This window comes from Ictidomys tridecemlineatus, chromosome 3 (assembly GCF_052094955.1).
Source record: "Ictidomys tridecemlineatus isolate mIctTri1 chromosome 3, mIctTri1.hap1, whole genome shotgun sequence".
NCBI lineage: Eukaryota > Metazoa > Chordata > Mammalia > Rodentia > Sciuridae > Ictidomys > Ictidomys tridecemlineatus.
In genome coordinates, this window is record NC_135479.1 from 138,346,610 (window position 1) to 138,362,779 (window position 16,170).

Consider the following 16,170-nt stretch of genomic DNA (forward strand, 5'->3'; position numbering starts at 1 on the left):
TGTCCTTTCTTTGGCCTAACAGAACGTGGGTCCACGGAGCTTTCTTCCAGCTCAGATCACCCACAGAAACTCAGTCTACATTGCCTGGGGCTGGCACCAAGAGGTCATCACCCTGGGCACCAGGGAATGAATCTCGAATCTGTTCCTGGTTTTGCTACTTTCCAGCGTTACCCACTTTTTTCATCTATACAATGGGTGTACCACCTCCAGCTCCCGTGGTGGTCCACAAATCAGAGGAGCACATAGAAGTGCATTGAAAATTGTGAAGTGCCGTGCAAATGGAAAGTGGTGAAATCATTATCAGCATCATCCTCCACCCGTTGTCAACGCCTGGGGGTGGGGGGGAAAGCCTCCAAGAGGACCAGGAAAACTGGATCAAAGTGTCCAGCTGGTAAGAGAAGAGTCAGCTGTGGGGCCTGATCCTCTGGTATTGGCTGCCCGGGGAGAGAGCAGTCAAGATGCGCTCTCCTGGTGGGTAATAAAATGAGTTTACGTAGGGAGGAAGCAGGATGTATAAAGCCCAGGAGCCTGATCTGTTTCTGAGATCAAACAGAGCAGCATTGTGCCGGGTGTGGAGCTGATGTCAGCGTCTAGAATGCTGGTCGGAATCGCCCTGGTTACGCAGCTGGACCGGAATAAGGCAAGTCTGTATCTGAACTCATTAATTTTTACAACCAACTGAACTGTTCTGCCTTTTGGTGGGGGTGACGAGCGTGGGGGAGATGGTGCAGGGGGAGAACAAGGGAAGGAAGGGGAAAGGGAGGGGCTCGTATGTATGGAACAGGGGGCTTCCCACCAGCACACACTATCTCATTATTCCCCTGCAAACCCGGCTTCAAGACTCCAGGGTCCAGGACAGGCGGGCAGAGCTGCTGCTGCCAGTTGTGCCTGCGGAGGGAGAGAGACAGGCCAATGAGATGGGAGGATAATTAGAGTGGCACAAGCCGCTCCTGGGAGTTCAGGTTATGTCAATGTTTCCATTATATGCCTCACTTTTCAGGGGTTTATAACGGAGCTGTAAAAACTCACGCCAGCTGAGAATTTGGCAGGCCAGTTCCAACCAACGGGATGGACTTTTTTTTTTTTAATTCATTTCAGCTGCTCATAACTTGGGGTGGGGTTAATGCAGTGGGACTGGGTTGAAACCTTGGGCACTGTTTTGCTGTCTGATCACCCTTCCTCCTCATCCTCTTGTCATTTTTGTGTGTGTGTGCTGTAGGAAAAGCAACAGCATTATATAAATGCACCCCAAACACTTCCTCAGCCAAGAATCTATGGATACTTTCCAAGTGCTAGTTAATTCAGCTTTTCTCCATTCCCAAGACTGTACACAGGTCAACCCCCTCTTCCAAGCAAAAATGTGAACGCTCTCACTCAAACTTCTACCCCAAAGACTGTGGAACCCTGCAGATGAGCTGTTTGCAGCCAGAGCTAGTCCAAAGGAATCCTAAAGTGGGATAGTCCTTCTGCAGTGGTGTAAAAGGGTCTGTTGTGGTTGATGAGCATCATCCTGGTTTTATCTGGTGGGTTTATTGGCCTCTCAGGCAGAGCGAAGAGAGTTTCCTCTATTTTTTATCCTCTCATAATCTCTAATTCAGTCCAAGTACCCATATCCTGCTGGATCCTGGGCAATTGAGGGCATACATTTCTCCACGAGAAGCATGAAGCCTTCTTTGATTCTCCAGAAGACTCACTCTCCTTGGGTCTCTGTTCCACTCTTTTTCTATTATCCTTATCACTGGATTCTTAGATTCTACTTCAGATATTTGTGCATGTCTTGTTTCTGTAAATTCTCTACCCCTGAACTATACCATCTTCAAGTCTTATTTATTTTTCTGTCTGATGAGCTCCTGATGTTAAGAGTTCTGACCTTATTAGTCTCTACTTTCTCCAAAGTGCCAAATTTGGGTGAATGCTGCTCATTCAACACAGGTGGAAGTAATTACTTAAATGATTAATAAGGGGCAATTAAAAGCCAGGTAGCTGCCAGTGGTCATATAGGTAAAGCTCAGAATAGACAGGAACATATCAATTCTTCCTTTCTTAATAGAAGGGAAGACAACACATCAAGTTAATTCCTTCCCTTGCTAAGATGGGAAGTCAAGATCCTCACTGAGAAAATAGTGTTACTATGTAAGCAATGATATATATGTCTGTGTGTATATAAGTATGTTAACATAACAGCAATAAGAAATGAGTAAAAACATATAGCTACATGTAAACATGACTATTAACAAATACCTGTAGGAACAGAGATAAGTATGTTTTATCTGTTTTGTCTTCATTGTAACTCAGCTTCCAGCCCAAATACTATGAAAATGCTTTATAAACTATGAATTATTAACTGTATAAACAGAGAGAAATGGGGTCATTAGGATTGTAGCATATAGAACATTCGATAAAAATTCTCAAATGAAGAAATGAATGAATGAGTGAACTACTAGGGTAATTTAACTGACATAAATAATAACACTTCATATACAAAGGGAAATGTTGTTAGTGATGCAAACTAGTTTATGTTTCACGGTAAATACCCAGCTCCAACCCAGGAGATAGTAAGAATGGAACTTTGGTCTTCCATAGGGGTTCAGAGGACTCTGTCTTCAGAGAAGAGGGCAGGCTGTTGGGGAGACATCAGGGCAAAACAAGGTATAGCAGAGGCCCTGCAGGTGTGGCTAGTGTATCAGCAGGATGGGCAGCACCTGGGAGCTCATTAGAAATGCCAGTTCTCAGGCCACCTACGCTTTAGTAAACACCCACTAAAGGGTTCCTTTGTCTCTATCTATCTATCTATCTATCTATCTATCTATCTATCTATCTATCTATCTATCTATCTCTCTCTCAAACTGGGGATTAAACCCAGGGGCACTTAACCACTAAGCCATATCCCCAGCCTTTTTAAAATATTTTATTTAGAGACAGGGTCTCACAGAATTGCTTAGGACCTCACTAAGTAGCTGAGGCTGGCTTTGAATTTGTGATCCTCCTGCCTCAGCCTCCTAAGCCGCTGGGATTCCAGACAAAAACAGCCCCGCCTGGCCCATTGTTCCTTAACTAGGCTTTCAGAGCCCTCCGCAGCTTTGCTCTGATCTATTTCCCTTCACCCCATCCTGCAGCCTCCACTTTCAGATACTCATCCCCAGTCACACCCGCCATCTCCCCATTTCCTGGGCATTCCAGGAAGCCTTAGGTTTCAACTCAATTTCTTCTCTCTGGAGTGCCCTCCTTTGCCTTTTCTGCCTATTGAACTTTATTCTGTAAACAATTACACAGCTAAAATTGGCCCTCTCTGGGTGATCATACTACAGTGCTGACCCAATTCACCATTTGATAAATGTCTATGTGATAAAAAAAGAGGAGGGGGGAATACCTTGTTTTAATTCCTTCTCTACCAAGAAGCACATCCAAAGTTTTCTTTCTAACCCAATAGCACTTTGCATTTCTCAATCTGTCCTATGATGGGAAGATACATAGGTCTTTGTTTCCCAATAAATGAGTGGACTCATGAAGCCAAGGCTAGGTCTTGCACCTCTCTTTAACCCCCACGGCACTGACAGTAGGGTCTAAGACTAAGTGCTCAAAACTACATATATAGGATTGAACTATATAACATGAAATGTATAGCTGCATTTCAAATAACTGGATTCTTCAATTAGCTGATGAATTCTACCATTTTTAATGAACAAAAGCCTGTTTCACACTGATGTTGTTGATGGAGAAGCAAACTTTTCCTTTGGATCACTCTGGTGGATTCTACCTGGCCCAGGCCTTAGCTAATCCAATTCTGAGAACACAGCATCATTGCTGGATGTTGAAATGAAGCCACTTTGGGAAGCTGAGTGGTAAACCTCCCAGTAGGAGTTATTTACACACCTGCTGGATTGCCCATAATAAATGATACCAGCCAACACACAGTGCCATCCCCACGCACACGTTGTACCCTGTCACTCCCTCTCTGCCAGAATTTGTTGGATAACTTCCAAGAATGTTTGGAAATTAAATATATTCACAGCCTCCAGAAAGTAGCAAGGGACAACTTTAGAAATGACACTGAGCCATAGGTAATTACATTTCTTTAAAAAGATCTTTAAAAGAACACCTTGGGGCAATAAATTTTGAGTGTTCTGTGAATGGACAGCGAGGGTTCCAAGGAGGGATTAATGAGATAATGCAAGGATGGACTGTCTCAGGCAGACAGAACCACGTGCTCAAGGAAAGCATATAAGCATACAATCGAAGAAGGCAGTAATAATGCCCTCAATTATTCCAATACTCCCCTTTTGTCTCCCTGTTCTTCTTCAGTATTTTCTGAACATTCATTCCAAATAAGTAGCCAATGCAGATTTACTGAATACACTTTGCACCACGGGCCCGGCCTAAGCATGGCAGAAAAGAGACAGAAAAGCAAACGGATGACTGGCGGACATCTCACTTTTTTTTTGCCTTTAAGAGCTTAAAAATGTGTTCCTATATTTGGTCCCATTCAGTGCAAGGAATTTCTCTCATTTTACAAAACTGAAGATGTGTGGCCAAGATCACAAGGTTTGTGGCTGAGTTAGGGCAGAAGCTTTGGTCTTCTGACTCCAAGTCTTGTGATCTTCTGTCTCTACTCTGACACAAAGGCTCAGGTTGCTTTTAATGAATTTATGGCATATGATCTACTCTCACAATGCAAAAAGTCTTCAAGGATGCCTTGTTCAGACTTCTGGGTAAAAAGGCATTGGGAGAAGAGATTTCTTCTCTATGTTAATGAAATTCTCCAGGGAAGAATAAGATAAAAGGATATTTTTTTAAAGAAGGAGAACAAGGATTAAAGTAACACTGGGACCTCAGCAAGTGTGCTTTCCACGTGGTGACATCTGGTGACATCCTATTCAATACGTTTCAGAAGGGACCATGTAAAGGCAAACTCTGTAGGCAGATCTTCTTCCTGAGAAATAGCAATGGGTCTGGGAAGGAAGTAGCAGAACACTACTGCCATTTTAGTACCACCACGCATGACCATCCCCTTCTCATTGCCAAATGTGGAGGGCCAGAGGGAGAGGTGCAGGTGGGTTAGGTAAGAAGGTGGTGATTTGCCAGGACTGCAGATCAGGAGCATTTGAAAAATATATCATATCCCAAGGGAGGTGGAACCCAACACAGCTTCAACCTAGGAAAGATAGCAGGCAGAGAGAAAATGAAACTCAGAATATCAGTACAGCAGCTTTACTGTTGGTAGAGAATGGTTCAGAGAGCACCAGTCCCTCCCAAATCTGCCTGACAGATTTGTCTGCCAGACCTAGATAGACCTTTTCTTATTTTTTTTTCTAGGTAAATAAAACTGATATGGAGATGATAAAAGGCAGAAAACCTAAGGTTTCAGAATACAGAGAAAGATAGTATTTTTTTTAGGAAGCAAAATCTTATATTATAAGACTTAGCAAATTCAGATGCATATTCTCACGAAAATTCAAGAAAAGGGGAAATTAAATGATATAGGAGAAGAAAGATGAAGTCAGCAATAAAAAGGGGTCTGCTCAGAGAAGGTAAAAATGTGCAAGAGTTAAGGAAGTGAAAAGAGTCATAGCAAATTAAAATCTTCATTCAAAGCAATGAAGAGTAGAATGGGCCCTAGAAACAACCAAAATCAGTAATGCATTAGAAAAACTTGAAAAACTGCCATGGATTGAAGTAATTAGAGAAAAAGTTGGAGGTTTGAAGAACAGGATACAGAAAACATGGCTTTGAGATGCACCTGAGGAGGGGAAACAGAATAAATAAAGCCTAAAAATTAAATATATATATTATATATATATATATATATATATATATATATATATATATATGTATAAAAGAAGAGAACTTTTCCAAATTGATATATCTGTAACAATCAGGGTCACCTTCCTGTGACAGACACAACACTAACTTTAAGGGAAGCTGAGAAATACAATTGTTATTCCAAGCAGTTATATAAAAATTGAGAATTATGTTACTAAGAAAAAAAATATGGATGTGGGAGAACCACTACCCATTTCTTCCATAACTGAATAAAAATGTGTATCTGCAAATCAGAAGATCTCAGTGAGTTCCTGGGACAATTATAAAGACTTCAACAGCTAGATAAGTCAAGAACAATATAAGCCTAAAATCCAAGATTACATAAAATGGAAAACTGAGTGAAATACAGAAGAAGAAAATAAAAGTGTATTAACTTCTTAACATAGGAGAAGTCAATAGGTAGCATTTTTTAAAAATCCAATAATTAGGAAAATATGCCTTCACATTTTTTTTTTAATTTTCAAGGCAGTCCAAACAGGATACTTGCTGTATCAAATTCAAGTAAAAAATTAAAAATAGCATCTAGGCAGAAAAAAATCAGCTTGCCTACAAAGCTTGAAAGACCAGGCTAGGCTCATAGCCCTATAATATTAAACAGCAGATGACAATCGAGAAACAACCAGTTTGAGGGCAAAAGGTTGCCTGCTAGTCAAGAATTCTAAACTTAGCCAAGTTGTCATTCATGTTTAAAGAAATATAAGAAAACTGTCAGCTACTCAGAGATTCTAAAAGTACACCACTCATATCCTTCTTTAAAAAGTACTTAAATTATACTGTAGCCAACTGAGGGACAAATCAAAATGAAAAATGGGGATGTTCTGATAAAAATAGAGCTCATGGTGACTTCAATTAAAAGAAGTCAAAATAATTTTTAAAGTATGTATATGAAAGAGTCTTTAAATACAATAATTCTTGAAAGAAAACAATGTTAAAAAAATAGTAGGTGGTATATTTTGTCAAAATTCAATGAATTTGGAGGCTGGGGTTGTAGTTCAGTGGTAGAGCACTTGCCTAGCAAGTATGAGGCACTGAGTTCAATCCTCAGCACCACATAAAAATAAATAAATAAAATGAAGCTATTATGTCCATATATAACTAAAAAGGTTTTTTTAAATTAAATGAATATATACTTATAATTTATGCATTTCATTATTTATAGATTTTACCTCAAAGGAAAAAAGTTGCAAGCAATTGCTAAACTCTAATGCTGTTTGTGCTGAAAAATTTAAGGACAAGTATACTACTATCTTTAATTTACTTTTAAATGCATTTTTTAAAAAAACATGGATAGAAAAGTAGATAACACAAGCATACTAAAATGGCAAGGGTGGGAGTGGGTGGTGGGTATATGAATGTTTACAACAAAATCCAGCTTTTCTATATATTTAAAAGTTTTCATTAAAAGAGATGCTGGGGTGAAAAGTAAACTTGAGTATATAATCCAAGATTCAATAAAATGGGAAACTGAGTTAAATAAGGAAGAAGAGGAAAATAAGAGTATGCTTATTTAACATAGAAGGCAGTCAGTATGGGCTGGGGGTATAGTTCATTGGTAGAGTGCTTACCTCACATGCACAAGGCCTTGGGTTCAGTCCCCAGCACCACAAAAGAAGGCAGTCAGTATGTAACATTAAAAAACAATAATAGAAAACTAAGCATTAATATATTTGTTAAATTTTCAAGGAAGTTCAAATGAATTTTTCAAATGGGATCTATAATTTCCATATCACAAATAGAAAAATAAAATACAAATGACATAGCAAAGAAAAAAAAACAATTTTCAGTAAAGAGCAAGAAAATATTTGAAGAAATCAAACAGCATAAGCATCTTGGCTGAAGTGATTTTAATAATACATATGAAAGTAAAAACTAACATAGTAACTTGAACAATAAATATAGAAGTAATCTCAAGACATACCTCAAAGAAAGAAAGAAAAGTATTAGAATAAGTAAAGATAAACTAGCAATTATACCACATGATACAATTCATAAAAAAATCAAGATCACAATATTTTGCACTAAAGTAGAATTTAAAATGAAAACTCCAGTGAAATTTAGACAAATATTGACAAAAGTGAGCACCACAGAAAGAAAACAACTATCATGAATCTTTTTTATGTGCTACATCATGCATAATAAAAATAAACAAGGATTCCCACACATTCAGGGAAAAATTAATAGAAATGAAATGATAGTGGAGATTTTTTACGTCACCAACTCCTCAGAAAAGTAACATGCATATAATCATTTAGCAAGTTAAGAAACACTTCAAGTGTGTTTCAATCAGTGCAAAGTTGATTGGGACAAAACTTCACCCATTCTAGAGGCTACATGTTTAAAAAAATTAAAGCCTAATTATGTGAGCCTCTTTGGCACCCATGCCCCATAGGTTCATACTTGGTTCATGCTACCTACAAACCCCATTTGCATGTGTGTTACTAACAAACTGTTCTCTCCTACTTATATGAAATTCAACCAGACCCATGAGCTACAAAACCTCTCTAGGTTTTATTGCTGATTTGGAGGAAGAAAAAATAGTATGGGCTGGAAGAACTACAGAAGGTTTCTTATGACTATTAAATTTCAAGGTATTTCAAAGCAGTGAGTCCTAGAGAAAGATCAGATGATAGCATGAGAAGTTTTGGGATCTTCCACACTATCTTTCTTTTCCTAAACCTGGATGATGCTTCTACAGAAATGAGCTAGATGGGGAGAGCAGCAAGGTCAAGGGAAAGTTGAGGGACAAGCTTGTGGACATTCTGAATTTGTGGTACTGACAAAAGAGTCCATCAGAGAGAGATGCTTTGAAGGCTGTTGAAAATGTGGTTGGAGAGTGACCATCACAAAAGTGAGTTAATGCCACGAAATTCAATTTATCTAGGGAAAGGGTAGAGGATTACCAAGGCCTGCAAAAGCCAGATGATGAAGACACTGAAAGCCAGATAGAGACGTCTGGCCATGATGCGCTAGGCAATGTAAACACCAAAAAAGATGTAGGACCACAGAGGCCCTTCTAATTATTAGGAAATCCTTCTGAGATGAAGCTAAATTTCATTTCCTTGTCCTCCAGCATCTGTCAGCTGATGCGTCTTCTGCCTGATGGGTGACACAGAATGCATCGGCTCCCTCTTCCACGTGACCCCAGAGAAAAGCAAAAACTACACTGAGCCTCCATGAAGCTCACAGGACTGGCAGGAATGCCTTTTGCAAAGGCATTATGCTCTCTGACAAAACCACATTAATCATCAACCCAGGAAACTGGAACACTCTATGAAACCATTGCTATAAATTCAATATTTACACAAAATCTGGAGGTTGAAGTTCTTTTTACTGTAGGAAGGGAAAGCATGAAAAGCTGCCGGAAAGAGAAGCCCAGTTCCTACCTCCACTCACCCACCGTCATCTGCAAAAGTCACATTCTCATTTCACAGCTAAGGAAACTGAGTTGCACAAAAGACAAAGTGTCGGACCAAGAAAGTGCCCATGCTCTGTGATTCCTACATGACCATGCACATTTTGAGTTGAGTAAAGTGCAGTCCCCAGGGTACAATGCCCTGCCCAATGTCACACAGCATACAAGCATCCAAGTGAACAGTCAAGCTCAATTTGCCTGCACCAAGACCACATCCTCCAGCCAATACAGGCCAGCCAAGGAAAGAAGAGGGAAAAAGTAGCTATTTATTTGTTTATTTATTTATTTATTTTGGCACTGAGATTGAATCCAGAAGTGCTTTACCACCAAGTTCCATCCCCAGTCCTTTTCGTTTTTTATTTTGACACAGGGTCTTGCTAACTTGCTTAGGATCTCAATAAGTTGCAGAAGTTGGTCTAGAACTTGTGATCCTCCTGCTTCAGCCTCCTGAATCCCTAGGATTACAGGTATGTGCCACCACACCCTGCTGGCTGGATTGTATCTAAAGAAGCAAGCCTAAGAATTCTCATTTGGATAATTCTTTGGAAATATGAAACCCTGAGAGACGGAGGAAGCTGCATGTAGATAGCTGAGGCTTGGTTGAAGCTGTTGGGAACCTCTCTGTTTCTGGAAGTATTGCTAAACTTCCTGCATGGGAGTTGCCCAGGGACCTTATCTCAAGTATCATTTGGCTAAAGCCTAGTCCACACTTCCTGGGTCAGTATCTCAGGGTGGGGCCCTACAACCTGAACTGTTAAGCCTCCCCAGAGGATCTGGTGTACAGGTGCCACAGGATTAACATTCTTCACTAAACAGCGTGCAGAATGGGTCTAGGTCTCACACCCAAGTCAGGGTCAGACCAGACAAGGATCCACCAACCTGCCTTCAGCCCCCAGGTGTCCTTTCAGTCCACACACAGTGCTTAACACAGCACAGTCCAGAATTAGTGCTCCTGAAAGATGTCTCTCTGCCGTTTTAATTTCTAAACCTGTCATAAAAGCCACTCTTGTCTCCTAATGAGGTAATTGGTGCCATAACACCATTAGGAGGTTGCCCCTGGAGTGCAGCTCAATTAAGAAAGGTATATTAAAATGATGCACATTTCTTTATTTAGCTGAAATGCTAGTTCTAGACTGGCTAAGTAATAGGATGTGGTTAATGAGCAGAGCATGGGGCTCCTTTAATTCCACACTGTAGCTTTCTAACTAATTGAGGCATCGTTCTTCCTCACCCCACTGATCAATTTTTTTCTTTTCTAATGTTAAGAGAGAGAGAAAAAAAATAATACCACTCAGGTATCAGATGACAGAAGGGAAAACCTAAAACCTATATGAAGCCTAATTCCCAGCTGGATTGTAACAGGCCAGCCTTCCAGGGATAGGATTCCTTGTGTTAAGAGCTGACACGGTAGGTTCATTCTGGGCTGAAGATGAACTTAAAAGCATAGTAACAGTGCCCTCATTCCAAAAGTTCTGCTCTTGGATAGGCCTAGGGGACCATCTAACTTTTCTGGTAAAGTGTAGTTCCTAGGCCAGCAGTGGCACCTGGGAGCTTGCTGGAAATGCAAATCCCCAAACCACCCCAAACCTACCAAATCAGAATCAGACCCTCAAGTGGCCCTATGCACTTTGAATTTTAGGATGCATTGTTGCAAATCCTTCCAGAAGTTAGAATCCCTGCCCCAGCCTCCAGGCAGCCAGGGTTATCTCTTGGCAGGTAGGGCTGTTCTCATGAAAGAAAAAAAAATTTTTTTTTTTTAAATAAAAGACAGAAACCAAGAGAGAAACAGAAAAGACCAAGAAAATTCTCCTGGCCTCATGGAGTTCAAAAGCCCATGTTTTATTTTGCTCACCAAACCACAGACCCCTCCTGTATCACACCCAAGGGCTGCCGCTCGGCCTCTGCCAAGCCACAGCTAAACGAAAAGCCAGAAGGAAAACACTCGTCCCACATGGGAGAGCCAGGAACTCCAAGACAGAGCCCAACCTTCTAACCTCATGGAATCACAGCATGCAGGAGTCAGCAGGGGCCTTAGAAGTCATTTCCCATCCTTTCATCCTACACAACAAACCGAGGCCCACAGAGCAAGCGGTTTGTCCAAGCTGCCTGTGACCCTTAGTGGCAGAGCTGGCTGGGACTGAGCCCAGGTATGCTGTCTATAGTTCTTTTTCCCTCACACCAGGAGACCCTGGGGGAATCTGTGCAAGGACTCTCTCAAGGTCCGCATGCAAAAGCCATTTCAAAATTTGCACAATGTGAAACTGTTCTCTTCTAAAGCAAATGTATCATTGCACACTTATAATCACAGTTGTGGACAGATAAATCCTGAGAAGCGGCTCCACCGATGCTTTCTAGATTACAAACCAGCTGGAATTTTGAAAAGAAAGTGAGAACTAACCAGAATCTTTCTAAAAACATGAGCTGAATTCAATACTTCAGACTAGAAAAGATAGCCAACATTTTCTTAATCTTTTTGTTTGTTTATTTATTTATTTTTGTACTGAGGATTAAACTCAGGGATGCTTTACCACTGAGGTACATCTCCAGCCCTTTTTATTTTTTATTTTGAGACAGAGTCTTGCTAAGTTGCCTAGGCTGGCATTGAACTTGCCAATCTCCTTCTGCCTCCCAAGTAGCTGGGATTACAGGTATGTACCATTGTGCCTGCCTCACCTCTTGTCTTAGTGAGCTGCTTCTTTCTACCTTTTGTACATGCACATTGCCTGTGTCAGGTACCACCAGCTCAATCAAGTGCAGTAGCCCCCTGCTTTATCCCCTGGGGGCAGTCTTCCAAGATACCTAGTGGATGCCTAAAACTGTGGATAGTACTGAACTCTATACACTGTGTTTTTTTCCTATACTTCCTGTAACATTGACTCATAGGACTAGAGTTAGTCCATTTTTCCATATTCCATGCTCTGATCTTGTGCATCACTACCTTTGCACTTTAGGAATATTATGAAGTCAAATTGGGTTTACTTGAAATAAGAGTTACTTGCAGTCAATCTGATAACTGAGATGGCTACCAAGTGACTAACACCAATGGGTGGGTAGCATATACAATGTGGATACACTGGAAAAGGGAACAATTCACATTCCAGTCAGGATGGAGTGGGATGGTACAAGACTTCAGTCTACTTCTCAGAATAGTGTGCACTATAAAGCATGAAATGTTTATTTCTGTAATTTTCCGTTTAATGTTTCTGGACCACAGTTGATCACTGGTAGCCAAAGTTACAGAAAGTAAAACTGTGGATACAGGTGGAATACTGTATCTTCCTGACTGATGGTTTGGTTGAAAGCCAAAGTCACCATTTATTTTTTCTTCAAATAGGCACAGCCCAACTTGAGAACCAAGTCAAAATAATATAAATGCCGGCAAAACCAAAAGTCTCAACCAACAACCCCATAACATAGCAGACCGCACAAAACTCGGATCCAAAATGACCAAACAGCCCCAGTAGAAAAGCCACATAAGAAAACCTGCTATAAGGAAGGTACTTCATTAAATCCAGCTGGATAAATCTTAATTCTCAAAACTCCCTTTCTCTGCCACTTCCAGAAGCCACACCAACTTCCAATCGCAACATCCTCTGTAGTGACCATCACCTCCCGTCCTTCCAATGCCAGAAGTGTCAAGCTTCAGCCTCATGCTCACACAGCCTATGAAAGTGAGGTTTCTACATCAAGGACCCCGGAATCAACCCTCACTTCCTGGCCTTTTCTTTGGTCCTGAGCACCCTCCTATTTCTCTAAACTGCAAAGCGGAGGAGGGAGCAACCAAACCTTCTCTACAGCCGTTCGAGTGACTGCTATGTTTCCATGGCTCACTTTCCACTGTTCTTGGTGACCCCTGCAGATTTCCCTTATGAGTTAGTGTCCCGGAATGTCTCTTTATTAGGTGTCTGGAGAAGCAGAGCTGTCCTGATGCCAGCGCCCCCACACTGAGGACTTTATTAGTTTTTTAATTTCTGTCTGGGTGCCCCTGCTGCATCAAACTTTCCACAGCTGTTAGGAGCTATTAAGTAAGTAGCCTCATTGGGCCCTTTCCCCACCCCCACCTCCTTCTTAATAACATGAGAAATTTCTGGACATGCTACATGGAGTCTTTAAAATGCAGATACTTTGTCTCACTGGTGAGAAATTGCTGGGGGTCAAGATGGGTAGAGGATGTTCTGTCATAAGAAAAATCTCCTGGTCTTGTTGGTGCCTTGGTTTGGAGCTGGGCTGTTCAGGCAACCATGAGGACCCAAAGCTGGTGGGGGACAGCAGAAGTGAGACCCACTCTCTCAACAGTGCACAGCAAGCTGAAGACCAGGGTAGCTCTGACTGTTTTTAGACTGACTTGGAATCCAGCCCAGAGCTTTATGCCAGGTTCAAAGTGTTCCCTCCTGAGTGGACATTATAAGACCCGCAGAGAAGAATAAAACAGAAGGACTAGCAAAAGTTCCCCGTGGTAGGCAGACAGCTGTGATTCTAAGAGCCTGTGCTATTGCTCCTGTCTCCCCTGAGAGGGAAATACCAGGCCCCACCCTCCCTCCCTCACAGCACCCCTGAGATGCCATGGGCTGCCTGGGTGAGGACCAGCAGTCACAGGATATCCGTGGGCACAACCAAAGATGGCCACACACACACAACACACAGAGTGTATTGTTAGACCATGCCACATGGCCCTTTCCCATCCCACTCCTGGATCTGGAAGGTTGTCCACTGGGGGTGGGGGAGGACAGAGTAAGTGGCTTGAGGGACCAGAAGGCACAGTGTCCCTCCCAGCTGCAGCACTTCGCTTTCGCCCTGTATGCCTTCCTTTGAGGAGACTTGATTTGCGGGTGAATGTGAAAACCCATAAAGAAGAAAACGCTTTGGTGGTACCCACCTCGGGAACAATTTCGCTCAGAGAGCAAGTGGGTATTGGAGGTTAATCCCTCTGTGGAAGTACTGGATCGAAAGCCCTGAGGTCAGGGGTCTGAGTACCGCTTCTGTTTACATATCAACTTCCTGGTCCTGGGAGACCATGCAGGGCCAGGGGAGGGGAAAGGGCAAGAAAGGAAAGAAAATGAGAATTTTTAAATTAAATGCCCTCCCCTCTAAAAATAAAGTCAACAAAATAAGGTAGAGCTTGTGGAATGAAGGTGTGATTTTCATGTCTATGAATATAAATTTCTCTTAATTTTTTTTTTCAGTCATGGTTTACATCCTGGAGTTAAAGCATCTTTTGAAACACAATCTGAAATGAAATACTGATATGCGTGTAAGTGTGTGGGGAGTAGGTAGATAGGTATGATTTTTAAACAAGACATAGGAAGAAAGAAACGCTACTTGTCTCTTGAGAATCAGAGGGAGCTCAATCAAATTAAGCCAATGTGCTTCAACCCCCTTGGCTGTACTGTGGCAGTGGGTTCTGATTTTGTTTAAGTTTGGTTTACAATCATGAAGATTCTACCTCAGGCCAGTGAGCCGAAAACTGTTGTATTAAAGGCCCATTTGAAACTACCAGCCACATGTGTACATCAGAAGCTTAGATGATAGTGTTAAAGCTAAGCAACCCCACTCTCTCAAAAGAGTGAAGAGGAAGCCAAACACAGTGACACACCCCTGTAATCCCAGCAACTTGGGAAGCTGAGGCAGTAGGATCACAAGTTCAAAGCCAGCCTCAGCATTTTAGGCCCTAAGCAACTCAGTGACATCCTGTCTCTAAATAAAATGTAAAAAGATCAAAAGAGCTGGGGATATGGCTTAGTGGTTAAGCATACCTGGGTTCAATCCCTGGAGAGAGAGAAGGAAGAAAAGTAAAGAGAGGAAAAAGAGAAAGTTTCTTTCATCTCCTCAAAAGAAGGCAAAGCAAAACTACAAAATTGGGGAGACAGCTGCAGAAAGAGCTAGAAGATATGCAAAATGATTAATCAAGAAAGTTTTTCAAGACCTAGAATTTGAAGAATATTTTTTTTTAAAGATTAAATGTAAAAGGCAAAATAGTTCATTTATTTGTTTGAAGAAAGGCAGGGACTTAAGAGTCTGTCCCAGATGTATGTAAGGACATTAACAAAGTATCCATGAAGAAACAGTGGAAAACCTATTACTTGGGACATTTACAACCAGATAAAAAAATCAGGTATGTAGGACTTACATCCAAAAGAGTCCATAACAAAACAGACCCCAAATGCCTGAGCATTAGTTTCCTCTTGTGTTTCTAACTCCTGTTTGGTTTTTGTGTGTGTGTGTGTTTTCTTTTTGTGGGGGGGTAGATTTTGTTTTTCTTAAGATTTTTGCAAATATTAAAGAGAATTCTCACTGTTCGCTCTTGTCAAATGAAAAAGGAAAGCATTTCTGCAATAAATCTTTGCACTTTGAGTCTCCAACTAAAGAATTCTTTAATCCTAAGGATTACATTTTGGGGCAGGGGTGAGATGGGGGCAGTACCAGAGATTGAATTCAGGGGCACTCAACCACTGAGCCACAGCCACAGCCCTATTTTGTATTTTACCTAGAGACAGGGTCTCACTGAGTTGCTTAGCTCCTCACCATTGCTGAGGCTGGCTTTGAACTTGCTTTTTTCCTGTCTCAACCTCCTGAGTCGCTGGGATTACAGGCATGCCCAGCTCTAAATACTACATTTTGAAAAATGAATTTATTAACAGAAACATCAAAAAGGTGAATAAAAGTTGATATCAAATAAAATCCTATGGACTATTAATTATCCTTTAAAAAAGGTTCTAGCTCTTTCCTTTTCCTCAAAAAATTCTGTGGTACACTAATTCTTCACCTATTTGGTCCCTGTCTACACATTTGGCCATCTTCCTTTTTTATTTCTCATGCCCTAAAGGAGGGTGGTTTCCTGGTTATTTTCTAACACAAATTCCTTCAGAGCACCTGGCAGCAGAAAGGTGGCTGTTTTCTCTGCAGGAATACAGGAAGATAAGAGAACAAGGAGAAAGAAG

The 16,170-nt window shown here is 41.2% G+C and overlaps 1 long non-coding RNA gene across 1 annotated transcript; it reads left to right on the forward strand.

Moving 5' to 3' along the window:
* The first annotated feature begins 8,894 nt into the window (after positions 1–8,894).
* LOC120884455 (uncharacterized) lies at positions 8,895–15,910 on the forward strand. The gene is made up of 2 exons (XR_005726888.2): positions 8,895–9,699; positions 12,567–15,910. It is a non-coding gene; the product is annotated as an uncharacterized LOC120884455 (long non-coding RNA).
* Positions 15,911–16,170: the final 260 nt, after the last annotated feature.